This window comes from Neofelis nebulosa, chromosome 10 (assembly GCF_028018385.1).
Source record: "Neofelis nebulosa isolate mNeoNeb1 chromosome 10, mNeoNeb1.pri, whole genome shotgun sequence".
Taxonomy (NCBI): Eukaryota; Metazoa; Chordata; class Mammalia; order Carnivora; family Felidae; genus Neofelis; species Neofelis nebulosa.
The window spans coordinates 88,921,620-88,940,348 of record NC_080791.1 but is presented as its reverse complement, the minus strand read 5'-3'; the positions used below and the strand labels follow the sequence as shown (position 1 = coordinate 88,940,348).

The 18,729-nt window shown below is 47.4% G+C and overlaps 1 long non-coding RNA gene across 2 annotated transcripts; it reads left to right on the top strand.

The window, feature by feature from the left end:
- The first annotated feature begins 654 nt into the window (after positions 1 to 654).
- On the top strand, positions 655 to 18,126 carry LOC131487698 (uncharacterized). 2 transcript variants are annotated; one of them, XR_009249895.1, is made up of 4 exons: positions 655 to 1,596; positions 3,143 to 3,809; positions 7,550 to 8,128; positions 17,720 to 18,126. It is a non-coding gene; the product is annotated as an uncharacterized LOC131487698 (long non-coding RNA). The 2 variants fall into 2 exon arrangements; XR_009249894.1 differs by having other exon boundaries at positions 3,143 to 7,379.
- The last annotated feature ends 603 nt before the right edge of the window (positions 18,127 to 18,729 follow it).

Genomic DNA, 18,729 nt, shown 5'->3' with positions numbered 1-18,729 from the left:
GGGGCCTTGAGGCCTAGGCTTCTACGACCCCGAGCACGGAGCTATTAAAGAGACAGCAAGGCGAGGTAGGCGGACCTCGTCGGGAAGGCCCAAGCACCTGTTCTCCAGGTGGGCCAGCAAGACGAGGCAGGCATCTCGTCTTGGGCGACAAGATTGTGATCCACTTTTTACGCGGGCGACTTTTATCAAGGATGCTCTAAAACAGGAACGTGTCGACTCCACTCGGATGCACGTAAAACCGGGCAGCCTCAGGGAACTAATTATAGTGATGAGGCTGATGGTAAAAAGCAGAGACCGTGGAAGACATCTGTTCTACAGCCTGCTCAGCATTCTGTTCGCACTTCTGACAAAGCCTGAAGCAAGGTGCCTGACCTCCTGCGGGTCAAGCAGTGGTTTGTCCCCAAGCAAGGCCGATTAAATCTCTCCAGGGAGGAGAAATCCTGTGTGAAGTGACATAAGGGAACCCTAGCTAAAGGGGAGCCCATTCGTTTCTCTGACCTAGGTTTCCCAGCTTCCTGTCCTGTACAAAGCCAGATTCCATAGCTACCCTATGTGTTTGTGTGTGTGTGTGTGTGTGTTTTTTAATTTTTTAAAACAGTTTATTTATTTTGAGAGAGAGAGAGAGAGGGAGAAAGCATGGGGGAGGAGGGAGGAGACACAAAGGGAAGGAGAGAGAATCCCAAGCAGGCTCCATGCTGTCGGTGCAGAGCCCAACATGGGGCTCAAACTCACGAACGTGAGGTCATGACCTGAGCTGAAATCGAGAGTCAGGCGCTTACCCGACTGAGCCGCTCAGGCACCCTGAATTTAGTTTTGGATTAAGTTAGCCCATGTTGGTGTTTCTTTGCTTGGAACTAAAGAACTCCCCCTCAGATAAGAACCCCAAATATTTCATTGAATATGCTCATCTCTGTCTGGCTCTGGATAGAAAGTCAATTTCTCCCCGCACACCCTCGGCCTCAACATCCTAGCCCAAATATTTTCAGCTTAGGGAAAAATGAGTCCTCCCCCTTAAATAGGAACTGTGACATGCTGGGTCGTATGAAAGCACTGGCGATTTTTTTCCCCCTTCCTTTTTCCATGAATGCAAACTTCTTACCATGTCTCACCCAGGGGCAGCCAAACATCTCCTCTCAAAAGGACCCTTCAGAGAGGAGAGGGAGTGAGGGCCTGCCCACCACCCGAGTCTCACGCATTGCTGCTGTAGGACCTGGCTTTGCTCATCCTATGGTCCTCGAGCTATAAAGCAGGCTCTGGCATCGACCTCAGAGATCGGTCACCTCTAGCAGAAGCACCTCAGACCCTATGAAAAAGGTCGTCGGACATCAAAAAGCAGTGCTCTCAACCACACGGGGCTGTGTCACAGGCAGTGCCGGAAGAATAGCCCCACCCACCCTAGCAAAATCTTTCTTCTCCATCACAGCTCCGCGCAGAGGCAACATCAACACGAACGGTGCAGGACGGGCAAGGACCCTCGATTGCCGCCACAGCCACTGCTGCTGGACAAGCGTGGACAAGATCTCCCAGCTCCAGAGGACATGTTTTACATCTCAAGGCATCTCTTCCTGCATTTGATGCATCTCAAAATCCCATAAGGTATGAAAAGCCCGCAACCTTAGTCTCATTTTCCGGGTATGAAAACCAAAGCAAGTGGCAGTACATCACGTTCGCTCTTGGAGGACTATTCCTGACAATAACAATGGTGGTCAGAGATGTCAAATTACCAGACCTCTTTCCCAGAATCTCTTTACGGCACAGCAGAAACAGTAATCGTTCATATTTATTGAGCGCTCCCTAGGGGCTTCAAATTTATTGAAGTAGATGCGATTGTCCTTGTTTTCAAGGTAAAGGAACTGGGGCTCGGGAAGATTAAGTAAGCTGCCTACAACCACATAGTTGGTAAATGGTTGAGTCAGCATATGAACTCAAGCGGTCTGACTCCAAAGTCACGCCCCGGACTAGAAAGCCACGTGTCTGTTCGTCCATTTTTTAAGGAAAAAAAAAAAAAAAAAAGTCCATTAGAGTCAATTGGCCAGACTCTTAGACTTTGCTCTGTTCTAATCTGACCCCCACGTGTCACACTTGTGAGTCTGAGAGTAAACATCCCACACTCACCATGCGCGGAAGTGGCTCTTCACAAATATTTTTGGCTCAGAGTGAAAAGGTGCAAGAACTCAAAGGAGAGGGTGCCCCAGTTCATTCCCTAGGCCCAGATGGCTAACAGACCTGGGGTAAACACTCAGCTCGAAAACGCTCACAAAACTCCCAGCCTTGGCTCACCTCGGCCTGAGTGTGCCAGGCCAACAAAAGTAGTAGCCTGGGAAACGTCCAGGATCTAATCAGTTCGTGCTGAAACCAAAGTCGACGTCCTTCTGCAGCGTGTATCTCTGCCATGTTGGTCTACACAGCCCTGCAGACACCCAAATGTGGCAGGAAACCCAACAGCCTAGGCTAGCAACGTCACTGTCAAAGTAGTGTTCAGAGGCTGGCGAGGCAAGGCAGGTCAGACAAGATCTTACGAATAACATAAGATCAAAGGTTTGATAGGACTTGGTAACATTCAGATGACACCCACGGACATAGGAAAGGTGTTATGCTCACATAGGCAACCTGGGGCAAGCTGATGAGGGCAAGGAAGTTGGTAATTAGCAGCCTCGCCATCTCTCAGTGCCCCTTCTTCTCTTGGAAAGTCTGCTTCAGACACGCACTGCCCTCAACTCTACCATTTGCCCCCAGAACTGGGGCCTCTCCAGTGTCTTCCACACAACTCTGTCTTGCAGGGACAGAGAATGTCCCTGGATGTGTGAGTGTGTGTGTGTGTGTGTGTGTGTGTGTGTGTGTGTAACTGGTAGTGACCACCGATCTAAAAATGCACTATTTAAAAAACGACTTCAGTGAATTTTGATTCCTACATTTGAAAAACAGCACATCTGTTATTCAAAATATTTAAATATATGATATATTCAGGCCACAGACACGTGTGTATATTTACAGACTCCTTGCAATAACTCTGAGGCTCCCCACAAGCTATTCCTGCCCGGGGGCTGGGGACTGTAAACCTAAGCGATCTATTGCAACCTGTATTTGGTTCTCATTTCCTCCTCCTCCTCCTCCTCCCCCCTCCCCCGCCTCTGATTCTCAGGGAAGAAGATGCCGAGACAGAACGAGGAGTACATAAGGTTTTGGGGGGAGTAACACCTGGGAGGAAATGTGAGGAAGCAAGAATGGTCATGAGGAAGGCACCCGATCAGGATACGGAGCAAAAGCGCCTGTTGGATCCGAGTCCTCATCAGGAGGAAATGGCCAGGTCTTTGTTCCATGGCCTTGCTCACTTACTGGCTAGTGCCACTCAGAACCGTGTGTGACTTTGGCTCAAAAGTTGCTCACAGAGGAGGCTGTGAGCTAGCTACCCTCTCCATCGCTGGGCAGGGAGTCCCATCTTACAGGGGTAGCTGGGTAGTGTATCTGTATCTGCCACACCCCACCTTCCCCCTGACTCTGTGAGGCGATTTTACCCTTCGTGGTTCTTCATGAAGACAACAGAACTCTATAAATGACAGTGTGTGAATTGCCCTTGGGAAATAGGCCATCTCTCAACCAGCAACATTAGAAAGAAAGTTATAACCATACGTCAGTATAGTTGAATCAGCTAAAAAGTGAGGTGCCCCTAGGATATGGGACTGCGTTTCATTTAAGCAGAATCTCCTTCTGCAGAGGGAGCGCCTTGCGAATCTGAAATAAGATCAGAGAAGGGCTTGCTGCAGCAGTCTGGCCATCCTCTGCCGACGAACGTGAACCCTCGTGAACAGGTGAGTCCTGCCCGTTTACTGTGGGGAAGTCCCTTTGCTAAGAAAGATGAAGCAGTCCCAGGATGGTAGGAAGCAGCCTCGGGAAGGAGCCTTAGGAAGAAGGAGTCTATTCTAAGGTCAGTCCCTTCACTTAGCCTGGGCTATGAGGGTGTATTGAGCAAGTGGCATCAAGAAAAAGACCGAAAGCGATCCAGCTAGTGGAAACTATCTGCGACATCAAACCTGAGAATGGGGGCCATGGCCTGTTAGTTCAGTTTCAAACACGGGAACAGTTAACCTCCAAAGATTCATCTTCCAGAAGCTACCATGATGGTTTCCAAGGGAGAGCCTACGTAGACCAAGGAGAGCGGAGGGGAGATGGGAGACAAGGAAAGCCGGGCCATCCCCTAGCCTTGCCTCCAGCTTCCTTCAGAAGAGTGGTCCCATCCTTATCTGTTGTATTTCTTAGGATTGTGTGTGAGGTTACATTTAAGAAAAGGTTCTTTCACGAAGATAAATGCGTCCGATAACTACAGTTTCCTCAGTCTCCCCTGAAATCTACTGAAATAGAATCTCCCAGGAGTGTGTTCTTCCACAATGCTGCTCAATGCGCCCCCTGATAGGATGGGTAGCTGGACGATAGATGACATAGATAGATGGTAGATAGATAGATAGATAGATAGTATATTTACCAACATACTAATATATAATGCATATTGTAACATACACACAAAAGTAGAAAATTTTAAATGAATGTAATAGAGGCTCTAGTATTTTCTCTTTGCACCCAAGGGATCATCTTGATTTCCCCTGATGTAGGCACACCTTGCACTGGAGCTTTCTCAGTCTTATCTACGATAGCAAGAACGTGTGGGAAAGGAAGGGATGACGCAACCCTGCTTACAGGTGTAAATCCATCCCACGGTGTTTAATGGCCCCCGAGCCACTGAGATAGCGAGCGGCACGCTCCGTCCTAGCCCATTCCTTCCTCTGTACCAGGGGTAGGGCTTAGGGGTAGAGTGCATAGTGACTGTCGTTGATTACTACACGGTGGGAAAAGAATAAATGTCTTTTTCCAGACCAGATGGATCCTTTCTCCCTCTCCCCTTTGAGCACAGATGAAATCCAACTTAAGCAAAATTGATATTTCAAAACTGAGCTCCAATGTTTAGAACAACGAGTGGAGCTGCTGACGCTTTAGTTGCTGGAATGTTCTCTAGCTCAACTCTGAAGGTCCATCGTCAGCATGTGGGCCTGATGTCTGGGCAACAATCAGAGAAGGACCAGTGTGAGGGGCATTGTCCCCGGGCAAGGTGGGTGGAGAGGAGACTGCAAGGCCCGAGCGGGCAAAGGCAAGGCTCGTCAACACCGCGGGGACTTAGGACGTATGAGAAAGGCACCACATGTGTTTGTGTCACTTCTGTGACTCAGCTTCTATTTCAGCCACTGATAAATAAAGGACTGTTTCCAGGTATGCTATGTTTGGTTAAACCCTAAACTTGGACATTAAGTATAGCCCTAAGGTTCCCAAGACTACATTGCTCTAAACCACAATTATTTCACACATGCTGGAGTGAAAAGAAAATTAAAATTAGAAGCATAAAGAAAATGAAATAAGTGTCTGTGGGTTTCCCACACAACCTGCAAATCTCCCTTCTGTAACAGTACAACACAGCAGTTCTGCTTCTGTTTTGACAGCTCTTTCCACCTCGGGGACCCATTTTCGGTACTGTTTCCCCAATGTGTTTCCCCCCCCTCCCCGTTTTGTTCATTCACAGTCTCTCTCCCCACCCCCCCACGCCTTTCCTTCCAAATTCCCAGGTGCCAATCTGCTTTTCCAACTCCACCTCCAGATACGTGTACGGGCTTTGCCCCAAAGCCTCCCTAGTGAGCAGTATCACTTTCTGGGGATAGTAAGCACTGAGTCATTGCCTCCTTCTTACCACAGTTTCCAAAACACAGTCTTATTTCACCCTTGTCTCTACCCAGATCTCCGAAAGTCTGGGCCACCATGTACGTAAACAGACTCCTAATGGGGGATCCCCGGCCCATCTTCCTAACACCCTCTCACTCTCTATCCCTCCTCGATGTCTGTCCTCCCAAAAGTCGGAAGAAAGCAGAGCTTAAGGGACTAGGACCCTTCAGGATCCATCCTTCTCTGTAACTCAGACACCTGGTCAACAGAGGAAAACACGCTTCTGCTATGAAAACAAGGCTCGGAGATTTGTAGAGAATGGCACCGTGAAGACAAGATAGTACCATGGTCCGTTCCCTCTCAGCGGCACCACCTGGGCAGGAACGGTACAACCTAAAGATGAGCCCAGATTGTCTCTGAAGTGGGTAGCTAAGCGAATTGTATTCTTTTGTTGTTGTTGTTGTTGTTGTTGTTCTCCCAGCCCCAGTGAGAAGCAGCAAGGGATTTAAATGCGAGTAGTTGAAGACGAAAGTTCTCAGATTTTTATGTTAAATACAAGTGTACTTATCCCTTGATCATAGCCATACAAGGCAGCACCTTTAAGACACTGATCTGAGGGGGATGCACGTTCAAAATGAGAACACTGCTAGGCAGCAAAATCAATCAGATTGCCCTCTTAGATACACCCAAGGTGAAGCAGCTTGAACTGGGTGTTCCTACCTCTTTCGATCCTCCCCCTGCTGGAAAAATCGGTCTCCTGGTGACTCAGAATTAGTTCAAGATACTTCCCCACACCCTTACTCTCTGTCAAGATCAAGCCTGTTCCCCGCTGATTTCCAACACTGACCCCACACGCCCTCAGGTGATCCCTCTACCAAGGCGCGCACAGCTTTCCATTCGGGAGGCAAAGGACAGCGTGTATAGCAGCCTGTGCCTTTAAAGCTCCTCAAAGCCCTGCCCCAGCCTTCCCGGAGGAATGTATTCAGGAATTCTTGAGCCCACCATACCTTCATTTTCCAGAAGAGGAAATGCCTTCTCGTCTTCCAGAACTGCTGCTTGTCTGGCTTAGATTTTAGAGGCAGCGTGATCTAGAACACTTGCAAATGCGTGCTCGTTGCAAGACTACTGAAATAGAACAAACCAAGCCAACGACAACAACAGAGGAGGATGGGTAAAGCGTCCCCATGAATAAAATGGGGTGTTGCCCCTGAAATGATGCAGTGGGGGTGGGGCCCCTGCAAGGAGTCCGCTCACCTGGTCCCCAGGCCTCAAAAAAGAATTTGCATTCCACAGGGCTGCCCGATGGCACACGGCAGATCACCTAATGTTCCTTCTGCAACATGTTCAATCATATTTGGGAATTAGCATCTAACTCGGGAGCTACCTGTCTCAGGGTGGATCCATGAACATGACATAAACCCAGTGCTCGACAGCCCCAGTGACTCAAGTAACCAGAGGTCAATCGATCCTTCTTCTGTCTTCATCTACCTCCCGAACAGAGCTCTCAGCCAGGACTGTCTGCGGCTGCCTCTGATCCCTTTTCCGGTGCCCTTCTTCCAGAACATGTGAAGGAAGCAGAGGTTAAGGAACCAGGACTTCCAGGATCCAGTTCTCTTCTGTATGTCAGTGATCAGATAGAGTATTTTCGCTGCCAAGGAAGACTCTGAACCTCTTAGGTAAATGGGATTATAAAATTGAGGGTCGTCGGTGCAGTCATTTCCAACTTAAGTTCTCTCCCTGGGCCGGAAGCTCAACGCGGAGTTAATTTTTCTCCGAAGAAAGATTTCGCTCATTCATTCATTCATTCATGCATGCATTCAATTAATTTTATCTTTGTGGTGATCAGATCTGAGGATCAACAGCCATCAATAACCACAACTCCTCTCATCTCCTTGGAGACCACAGACCATACAGGTACCTCTCTGTTTTGTTTTCTAAAGGCCACGACTTAACCGTGCCATGGAGAATTAACCATGGAGGGTCAAGTCACCTCTTCTGTGTTGTATGATCCTGAGTCCTTGAGCATAAGAAACAGAAATCAAGTCTGGATTAACTGAAACAGAAACGATATTTGTCGTCAGGGTTTAGCGACGTTCACAGAATAGGCAGGAAGGCGGGAGAGGGAGGCTTGGGAAAAAGAAACTAGAGCAGGTCTGAGGATCCAGGGAACAGTAAGCACCGTCAAGATCATGTCTTAGGAAGAACTCGTTCAAGACATGTTGTGGCTACTACCGGTGGTCTAGCTGACCTCCTTCTGCTGTTACCACCATTTCTGCTGATTAAAGTATTTCTTTGTGTCCCTCCATCCTACGCCATGATCAAGAGACTCCGTGTCCTGCAAAGGAGCATCTGACTGGATAAGCGGAGGTTACAGCCCACGCTGCCAGAACTCAGAAGTTCCCTCTTCAGGCTTCTATAGGAGGAGGTAGGGCACCGGGTTCTACCAATGCAAAACACATCGGGGTGGGGAAGTTCCCCCAAAGGGGAGCAGGAAGGTGGAGAGCCAACAAAATGAGCATCCACCACGTATTTCAATCTCCTCCAAAAAAGCCAAATCTATAGTTATTCCTTGCAGAGCTACCTCTCCAGTCAGATCTTTTAAGGGTCTTATCTTACACATAAGAAGAACTCTTTGAGACGCCTGCATGGTTCAGTCGGTTAAGCGTCTGACTTTGGCTCAGGTGGTGATTTCGTGGTTCTGAGTTCAAGCCCCTCACTGGGTCCCGTGCTGACAGCTCAGAGCCTGGAGCGTGCTTTAGATTCTGTGTCTCCCTCTCTCTCTCTCTGCCCCTACCCCACACTCTCTCAAAAATAAACACTAAAAAAAGGAAAAAAGAAAAACTCTTAGCTGAAAGGACCCACTTTGGGCTGTAGAGCATAGCCCTTATTTTTCACATTATCTGGCCTCTTCTGCCAATTTCTGGCACAGTAAACACATTGTTTATGTTCATATCTATTATTCCTTTGGACACTTCCAATACAAATCTGATGTGGCTCACAAAATTTAATAAGTTATAAAACAGGTTGATGAAAATGACCCAGTTGGGACCCTGTGTGGTGGCCACTGCTCTCAGTATTTCCAGGGAAGCGGGAGGCTAACCAAGGAAGATGGGGTCATTCCGGACTCTCGCATTCTCTTAAGGCCTGATGGGTTGCTTGGGTCCACAGGTATGGAGCATGGCTCAGAGGTGTTCATGACAAGCGAGAACTAGGCTAGAGTCATGGCAGGGACTGGCCAGCGGCTAAAGCAGGACCATGGACACTGGGCGGCAAGAGGAACCACAGCGGGCCTCCCGGTGGTTAATAAGTCATGGCCAAAACCAACAGGGTAGGGATGCAAGGGCTAAGGTGAGGTCAGAGGATAAGACTGAGGTTTCACCCAGAGATGGGCCTCTTCTGGCAAGGGGCTCGCCAGGTGCTGCCTCTTAGAAGGGAAGCCGGAAGTGGTTTTTCCAAGAGGTAGCCAAACCCAGAGCATTCAGAGTGGCAGTTCCGAATTCTTCATCTCCTTATGACTCTTTAATCAGAAAAAAAAAAAAATTCAAATGTTATGCTTTGAAATGAACCTTTCAGACAGCAGGATGTGGTAGAAGGAGGCCTGACTTTTACTTGAATCCAGCTTTTCTGTTAACCAGATGTGTGACATTAGGTAAGTCAAGTTTCTCAGGGTCTCAAAGCCCCTCTATTAAATGAGAAGATTGGGCTAAGTATTGCCTAAAGAGTCTTCTAACTCTGGATATGTCTGTCTAGTCCACTTCAGGTGCCTGCGTTACACACACACACACACACACACACACACACACACACACAAACACGTGCACACACACACACACCCAAGCACACACGCACCAGGGAGGATTCTGCAAGTGTGTTCCAAGAAGGAAGTCTCAAAATACTGTCCCTGCTGCGCAGCTCCTCTACCCTGAAGCTGGCTCTGGAAGAGACGAACTTCCTCACCAACCACAGCTGTTGAAATAGCTCCCAGGGAGTTGTACTTGATTCCTGTTTCCTCACATCCTGGATGTGAGGTCCAGCACAACTGATAATGGGGTACTTCCCCCCAGTGACTAACCACACACTGAAAGGGGGAAAACCATGCTACCCAAGGACCTAGCCAGTAGTGGGTAACTGGGGCCAGAAATAATAAGCCTGACCTGGGGCACACCAGTTCATAGCTCGGGAATGCACAGTGGTAGCCCCGCTAGGATTTCCTTTTTTCCAAGACAAACCATGTCGGCTTCGATTAATCTCCTGGTGGCGGCTAAATCCCCCTCCTTTACTCACATCCTTATCCCCAAGAGTGCACTGTGCTCCATCATCGGGGTTTTGGGGGAAGTCTTGGAAATTATTCTAAGTGACGTGCATTTACCCGCCTCTCCACTGAGCGACTGGCTGTGTCTTTATGTGCCAGTCCCCGGGCCAGGCATCAGGATCACCGCAGTAAACGGGACCGACATGGCCTGGGCCTTTATGGGACTTGTAGGCCAGGGGAGATTGAAAGCAAACAAATAACGAGGGACATAAAACAAGAAGCGGAGGGCGGTGCAGCAGTGGACAATAATGGCAGGGGGCCACCAGGAAGATGTTTGCCTAGAGCAACTAGACATCTCTCCGTGAAGGTAGCGTTAGAGCAGAGACCCGAAGGACGACAAGTCGCCAGTTTCATATAACACAGGATAGAGTAGGAGCAGCATGCAGAGGGGGTGTGTGTGTGTGTGTGTGTGTGTGTGTGTGTGTGTGTATGAGACGCATTGAGAAGTGGAGAAAACAGTAGCCAAACCGGCAGAGGGGGGAAGAGCGCGTTGGTAGAAAGCTCCACCGGTGGAAGGAGCGGCGAGAGGTCTGTGCGGGTGCGGCACAGGGGAGGTGACAGGAGATGAGACCGGTGAGCTGGGCAGAGGCTAGATCACACAAAGCCTTTTCAAAAATCTGATATTTTTTTCTTCAACTTTTTGCAAATTCAATAGGCAAGGACTAAGGCATTTTAGACAGGAATAATGATGATCTTGTTTCCATTTTCTGTTTGCTTTGCGGACAACAAAACAAGAATACAGATAAAATTTGAAGCAAGAAGTCCAGGTAGGAGATCACTGTCGTTCAGTGAGGAGATGGTGAGGACTCGGACCAAGTTGACCTCGGTCCTCCAGGGGACACTGGGCAGTCATGTCTGGAGACAGTTTTTGATGGTCACGACTGGGGGCTGCTTCTGGCATCTGGTGGGTAGAGGGCCAGGGATGCTGCTAAACATCCTAAAAATGCGCATGATAGCCCCCCAAATGAAGAATGATGCAGGCCCAAATGTCAAAAATACCAACATAGACAAACCTTGGATTAGGTGATGGCCGGAGAACTGAAAAGGAGGAATTGGATTCAAGATGCATTTTTTTAAATTGAAATGACAAAGAATTCTAGAGATTAAAAGTGGAGTGTGGGAGGGAGCGCCTGGGTGGCTCAGTCGGTTGAGCAACTGACTTCGGTTCAGGTCACGATCTCACGGTTTGTGAGTTCTAGCACCGTGTTGGGCTTTATGCTGACAGCTCAGAGCCTGGAGCCTGCTTCAGATTCTGTCTCCCTCTCTCTGCCCCTCCCCCGCTCATGCTCTGTCTCTGTCTCAGAAATAAATAAACATTTAAAAAAATAATAATAAAATAATAAAAGTGGAGTATGGGAAAAAGAAATAATCCAAAGATGGCTTTCAGACTTCTGTCCTGAGCAACATATCAGGAAAACATGCTGGATGAATAGGTATTAAAATGTATGTCCAGGGGATAAAATCAATTGCATGGTTTAAAATTCCAGAAATACTATTTACCAATTGTGGGGTGCAAAACGCACAAGCATTCTGCCTCCGTCCCCCTATCTATAAAGTGAGGATTACACTGTACCTTCTTCAAAGGTATGGGATGAAGATCCATGATTCCATCATGTGAAGGGTTTCAAACAGGCCTGGCATGCGGTCAACAGTTGAGTTTTATTTACTTTTGTTGTTACTATTGTTAATAATATTATTATCACGGTCTGGGTCTCATGAGAGCTTTTCAGATGGGACATAGGAATTCGTGAGCCATCAACATAGAGATGGCTACACCAACATAGACAGTATGTAAAAACTTGAGATGAGCATATACATAGGAAGGGTCCAGGACTGATCTTGGATACTCTATTGTTGGGACACTGGGGAGGTGAGATGAAACCAGTGAGGAGACTAAGCAGGGTCAGATGGTGAGGTAAGAGGAAAGTCAACAGAAGAAAGCATTTCGGGCGCCTGGGTGGCGCAGTCGGTTGAGCGTCCGACTTCAGCCAGGTCACGATCTCGCGGTCCGTGAGTTCGAGCCCCGCGTCAGGCTCTGGGCTGATGGCTCGGAGCCTGGAGCCTGTTTCCGATTCTGTGTCTCCCTCTCTGCCCCTCCCCCATTCATGCTCTGTCTCTCTCTGTCCCAGAAATAAATAAAAAACGTTAAAGAAAAATAAAAAAAAAAAAAAAAAGAAGAAAGCATTTCAAGGAGTGGAGGTTCAACTGGGTTAGGAAGAGGATAGAAAAAACATCTCTTGAATTTCAAGGTCATAGGTAACTATGGGGGAAGGTGAGCGAGAAGACATGACCACGATTGACCCATGAGCTGGACCCGAGCCATCCTCGCCCCCTACCCTGTCTTCGGAACGTGGGTTCTGCTTACCTCTCCTGCTCCCAGAGCTGCTCCAGGGACATGGCCGTAAGAGAGTGATGTGGTGTTAAGAATGACGTGTGTGTGCAGTATTCATGATTGAAACCCAACTAAGGCCTCTTTATAAACTTTTCAGATTTGGCAGCGGGGATCCATTCGTCTTGCTGCTGCCCAAGTAAGTCCCCTTCGCTTATTAAATTGCCACTTCCTAGCCTGGAGGGGCAGCCTCTTTCTTTGGTCTCTCCCTGCCCTCTGCATAAGGGGGCCAGCTTCAGATTACACCTGGGAAGCTCCCAGGAGGGTTACTAACTGGCAGTAACTTTGACAGAAGTGGCTTCTTCACGTACGAAGTGGGAACGGAAGCCAGTCTGGACTGAGCTGAAGCTTCAGTGGGAGAAGATATGCAATAGAGTATGTGGGGTATGTGGGAAATTTAGGGGAATTTTGGCTAAGGAGAGCAGAATTGGTGGGGGGGGGGGCGTTAAGTTAATGAAGGACTCTCAAGCTGTTTTTTAAGATAAATACTCTTACGTTATAGTTATGTATCGATGGGAATAACGTGGTAAAAGGGAAGCATTGGGGACAGAGGAGGGAAGGTGATAGGTCAAGTATCAACGTCCTTGCAAGGATGAGAGAAGGCGGGTCTTTGGTTGGATGGGAGACACTTTGTGTTTGGAAACAGGAGGCCAGCAGGAGATGGGCACTGTGAAGACAGGTTTGTAGTTTCTTGCTTAGGGAAATTAAGGTAATGCCTGTCTGGTCACTTTTACCTTCTTAGTGAAGTATGGGGGGGGCCAGGCAGGGCCCCAGAGGAAAGTAGAGGAAGAGAGTGTATTTTGAGTACAAAAGAGTCACCTCGGAAACCACGAAGGCTACTCATCTAGAGAAGAGTGGTAGAATGGTTAGACATGTTTTGAGATTTAGGATCATGAATTTTTAGTGACACCAGCGAACGTCATTCCTTGATTTTCTTCTGCAATGTCCAGTTGTTCAGATAGAAGCACAGAGAAGGGACGAGGTAGAACATTGCATTCGTTGAGGAGTTGGAGTCTTGCCAGATGCATGGGACACAGGGTGAGGCAAGGGAGTTGGGGGCATTTGCAAGAGAGTGATTATAATGGTGGTCCATGGAATCTAAGCTGAGATGAGAGGGGATGAGAGAGAGAGGGAGAGGGAGAAAGAGAGAGACGGTTGCTTAGCAAGAAAGCATACTTAGCAAAGGGGCAGGAGAGAATGGGGAGGACACCTCTTCCCCACTGGGAGTGAGGTACACGGGGTGTGAGCGAACAAACTGTCTCTGGTTGACAGACCTAGAAGCAAGCAGTAGACTTGTGAGCTGGCAGCTCTTAGTAGGGCAACGATGTGGAGTTCAGAGAAGAGGCCCAACCAGCTCCAACCCCTATTTGCTTTGTACACAGCAAAGTCTATTACACAATACAAAGTCCGGGCCTGCCTGCTTAAAACCTCTTCACTCCCATCCCCCCTTTCCCCACTTCCGGTTCAGGGAGAAGATTTTCAAAAGTTTGCAGATGGAAAATAACCAGAGTAAGCTAACGAAGCAGCATGAGTGGTTCAAACAAAGGCCCACACTTAGCACCAATGTGGAGGAGGAAGAGGCTGTTTTTATGAACTCTACATTGTTTTGAGAGCCATCCCCCCGCTCCCCACACCCAGCATTCAGTTCCAAACAAACTTTTAAGCTTTGTTTTAAATAGTCTAGATTCAAAATACCTTATAGATATTGTCAGAGAGAGAGAGAGAGAGAGAGAGAGAGAGAAGTCTAATGAACTCCATGCTTGCTATGGCCTTTTAATTTGATCCTCACCCTTACATATGGCAGATACCCCAGAGCTATTCATGGTACTCATCCATGATCAGGGATAGCAATGCAATTATAATTAACATTTATTTAGTGCTGACCGTGTCCCAGGCATTGGTCTAGATTCGGTTCCTTTGTTACTGTGTTTGATGTTCACAACCCATTTATGGGTTTTCATCCTTGTTACAAATTAGGAAAGAGACACATTGAGGGGGCAAGCGACTTGTCCAAGGTCATCAGTCAAGAGGGGTAGAGTTGAGAAGGTCTGCAGAGCTTGCGCTCTTGACCATTCGTCACTGCCACCATACTCTGCAAATACATAGCATGTACCCTTCCTTTGTTGTCTAGAGTGGACACCACTGGCCTGTCACAGAACTATCCCCCCACACGTGGCCCCTAATCTGCTGCTCTGGGAGCTCTGACTAGCTGATGAGTGTTGACGCTAGAGGAAATCTCTCTGCCCTTCCAGGCCTAGACCCTCCTCCCTTGGGTCATTCCCATTCTCCCTCAACCCCTGTCTCTTCCCTGCTCTCGACGTGGGTTCTACTTTGACTCTGACCTTCCAGACTCAGCCTGTGGTCTTGGTCTCTCACAAGTCTGACTCCAGCTCAGGCCGTGACTTGTCCCCAGGCCCCTCTCTGCCCTTCTTTTAGTTCTTCCTCACCCTCACCCCATCCTGCGCTGTCTCCAGGAGTGATTTGGTCGGTGTCGACAAGGCATCGGTGGAGAGGGGCAATAGGCAGGACGGAACGGGAAAGGTCTTAGTGAAGACCCATTCTCGGAGCCCTGAGCTTCAAGCCCTCTGTGCACATTTCTGTAAGAACGGTATAGATACAGAGCTTTAGAACGTCAGTCATGTTCTGGAGCTCCTGCCGTTGGAAACATACCACCGAGTTATCCCGCCCATATCTTTTTAAACGACCCCCAAACACTCCCTCAAGTTTAGTCAACTGATTGGTAAACCCAAGAAAATCTTTTCATTTTGGAGGAAAAGCTTGGATATTTGTTGGGCACCAAAGGTGCCAACTGGGGGGCTGAAAAGTAGTGAGTTCTAACCAGCGGTGCAATGTTGGAAAACCGTTTCGCCTCTCTGAGCTGTGGCCGGTCCGTAAAGCGGGCCGATCGAGCGGAGGGCCTCTCGGGTCCCTTCCAGTCTCAGCACTTTGTGTCAACGCAGCCTGAGTTTCAGAGGCTTCTTGTCATCTCCCCCGTTGCTCCCAACAGTCACCAGGAGGTGCTTCTCATATACTGACGGGACTTCTGTCAGTTTCCACAGGTCAGATGACATCTGATGTCTCCTGCTGTGGCTCTGCCCTTTATTGTGTCCACGGATATTACCTATGCCGTCCCCCGAGTTGCCGCCTCTGTGGAGTTTAAAGTATATCTACCTATCACCACCATCATGGCCCCGGGGTATTCATGTCCTCTTGGTGCCAAAGCCCTTTGAGGACTTGTACACTCTAGTGTCGAAACCTGAAGCAGGACTGCCAAACTCCACCGCGGACCCCTGAACTTTGGGTGCACTTGCTAAGAGGTATTGTCGTGATGGTGAAAACTTTAGGGGCCCCACTCAAATTCTTGACTGCATGTCAATCTCTCCTCTATTTACACAAAGAACAACACAAATTGGCAGAACACCCAAGACTCGCAAAATACAGGATTGACCTAATCTGTCCCTGGAAACCATTGAGACAAACCCATTATCTGAGGAGCCAGGACAAGGTATAATTAGAAGCCCAGTGAGTCACAGTTCATGGGAGTTAGCTCGGAGGCTCATAAATGACACACTAGTTTGACGTCTGCTTGGGCTCATCCTGGGCATCAGAATTTAGCCTCGTCCAGGGACTGAGAGGATTTATTAAAGCAAGATTCATGGAGCGCAAGAATGTTCACGCTGGGCCCGGTCTCCCCAGGAAGAAGGAGCATCAGATACAGGAAATACAGAAAAAGCGATAACATTTTTTTTTTTTTTTTTTTTTTTTTTTTTTTTGCTAACAAAAAATTCCCTTCACCGCATACGTTTTCTCTTTAATTTTTCTTAAGGACGTCCAGTTGCTAATTTAAGCCCGTCACATACTTTCCCAGCAGTGAATTGAATTTATGAGTTTCCTGTACATCCTTCCAGGCCCAGCGGATTCAGAAAGAGAACGGGTTTTAAACTCCCAGTCCCATGACCTGCTTACTGACCGTGTGACTGTGAACAAGCTCGTCAAACCTTCTAAACCTTGGTCCCCTAATTTACAAAATGGGGGTTGTAGGGCGATTGAAAAGAGGATAATGCCTGCAAAGCACCTGGCTCAGGATCCCACCCATGGGGGTTGCAGTCAGCAGCGTGAGCTTCCTTCCTCGTGGAAACCATCCGAGGCTACCAGCCCTGGGCCTTCTGTCAGACACAGAAAACGCCCATGCAAAGTGCTAATGCCGGTTCAGCTCAGCAGACACCTTGTCTCAGGAAAGCCATTAGAAACCCCCAAAGTACTATATTTTTCTCCTGGCAAGTAGCTCACTTCCCACAACTTCCCACCACTTTCTATTAAGTAAGCCCAACAAATGAGTCACTCTGCTTACAGATGAAAATTCGGGAGCCACACCCAAAACAGAAGGCAGCTTGACTTTTCCCAAGAAGCCGGCAGGACCACCAGAAAGAGGGCCTCGGGGACCCACGGTCAGAAAACCCCAAACTCCCAAGCTACCTCCAAAGTCATAGGCAAATCCAACACCTTAGTTTTGTTTTTGGTTTTTTGTTTGTTTGTTTGTTTTTTTCTTAAGCGAATTTTGGTGACAGCTGAGAGTCACTGAACAACGTTTAAGCTCTTGCTGAATCTGCTGTTTGAGGCCGGGTGGCATGGATACAGAGGGGTCCAGGAAGACTGGCCAATCATTTTCTTTCCTAGGTAAATAGGCAACAGTAAATTAAATTGAAAATAACGTCCTAGGAGGGCCTGGGTGGCTCAGTTGGTGAAGCATCTGACTCTTGATTGCAGCTCAGGTCCTGATCTGACGGTTCATGAGTTTGAGCCCCACATCAGGCTCTGTGCTGACAGCATGGAGCCTGCTCGGGATTCTCTCTCTTCCCCTCTCTCTGCCCCTCCCCCACTCACGTTTTCTCTCTCTCTCTCTCTCTGTCTCTATCTCTCAAAAATCAACAAATAAACATTAAAATAAAATAACGCCTTACTTGTATCATTTAGAAGGTGATTATTTACTTTTCAAAAACATCTACCATAGCACTTAAAGGATGACTGATTTTCATAAAAATTTTCAAGAGTTGATCCATTACATAAAAATACAATTATTTATATAAAAATGCAAAAACAGACCAAGGAAGCCTGCCATGTGCCAAGGTCATAGGTGAAGAAAAAAGTTGCACTTAAGATATAAACACTCCAAGTCCACAGCAAACACAGGTGGGGTATTTGAATTTTTCCTACTTGTGTTGTCTGAAAGTCTTATCTGAGGAATTAACATAAAACTGCTGTAGAACCACTGAAAGCCCTGGAAGCAGAAACTAAAACAAAACATTTCTTTACAGGCTCTTCCCAAATCCAGAGGACATGGGCCTTCTGTTGAAGATAAGCTCACAACATCAAAGGAAGTTAAACGATAAACTATGTGAGTACGTAAATGCCATTAGAGAGAATCATCAGGTACCATAAACAAAAGGGTTAGCACCCGAGGTGCTGAACTTGATAGAACAATCTAGAAGAGACAACAAAATCATCATGTTTCAAGTAACTAAGGAGTTTTAAGAATGGAGGAAGGAGGGGCGCCTAGGTGGCTCAGTAGGTTCAATGTCTGACTCTTGATATCCGCTCAGGTCAGGATCTTGCAGTCATGGGACCACACTCAATGCTGAGCACGGAGCCTGTTTAACATTCTCTCTCTCCCTCCCTTTGTGCCCCTCCCCTGCTTACTCTCTCTCCCTCTCTTTTCTCTCTCTCTCCCTCTCAAAAATAAATAATTTTTTTTAAAAGGAGGCAATAAGATCTATAGTGAGAGCAGAGGAAAGTACAGCAAAAGAAAAGACAGATTTGCAAAAGTATTGAAAGAAAATGCAGTCAATAAAATAAAGAATTAACAGGATAGTAGAGCTGCTGAGAAAATTGGTGAACTGGAAGACAGAACTGAGGAAACTATCTAGACTGTATCACAGAAAGCAGATGGCAAATACAAAAGGCTGGATAGAAAATATGAAAGCTAGATTGAGAAAATCCAGCAGATATAAAATCAGGCTGCCATGATGCACAATTCTAAAGTCTATCCCATTCATTGGGAACCCAATATAAATGGTGGGTTTTGGATTTTTATAATATATCAGCCCTTATTTGATAAGAACTCCAAAAGGAGAGAATAGAGAAGATGAGGATAAAGTGGTCATTTAAAAAAAAAAAAAAAAGATAATAGATTAGAAACTTCCAAAATGGCAGAAAGACGCACGTTTTCAGATCTCAGAAAATGTACCCAAGAGTCCTGGTCAGGATCAATAAGAATAAATGCACACCTAAACAATTTGTGAGGAAACTGTCAAAGACGATGAAAAAC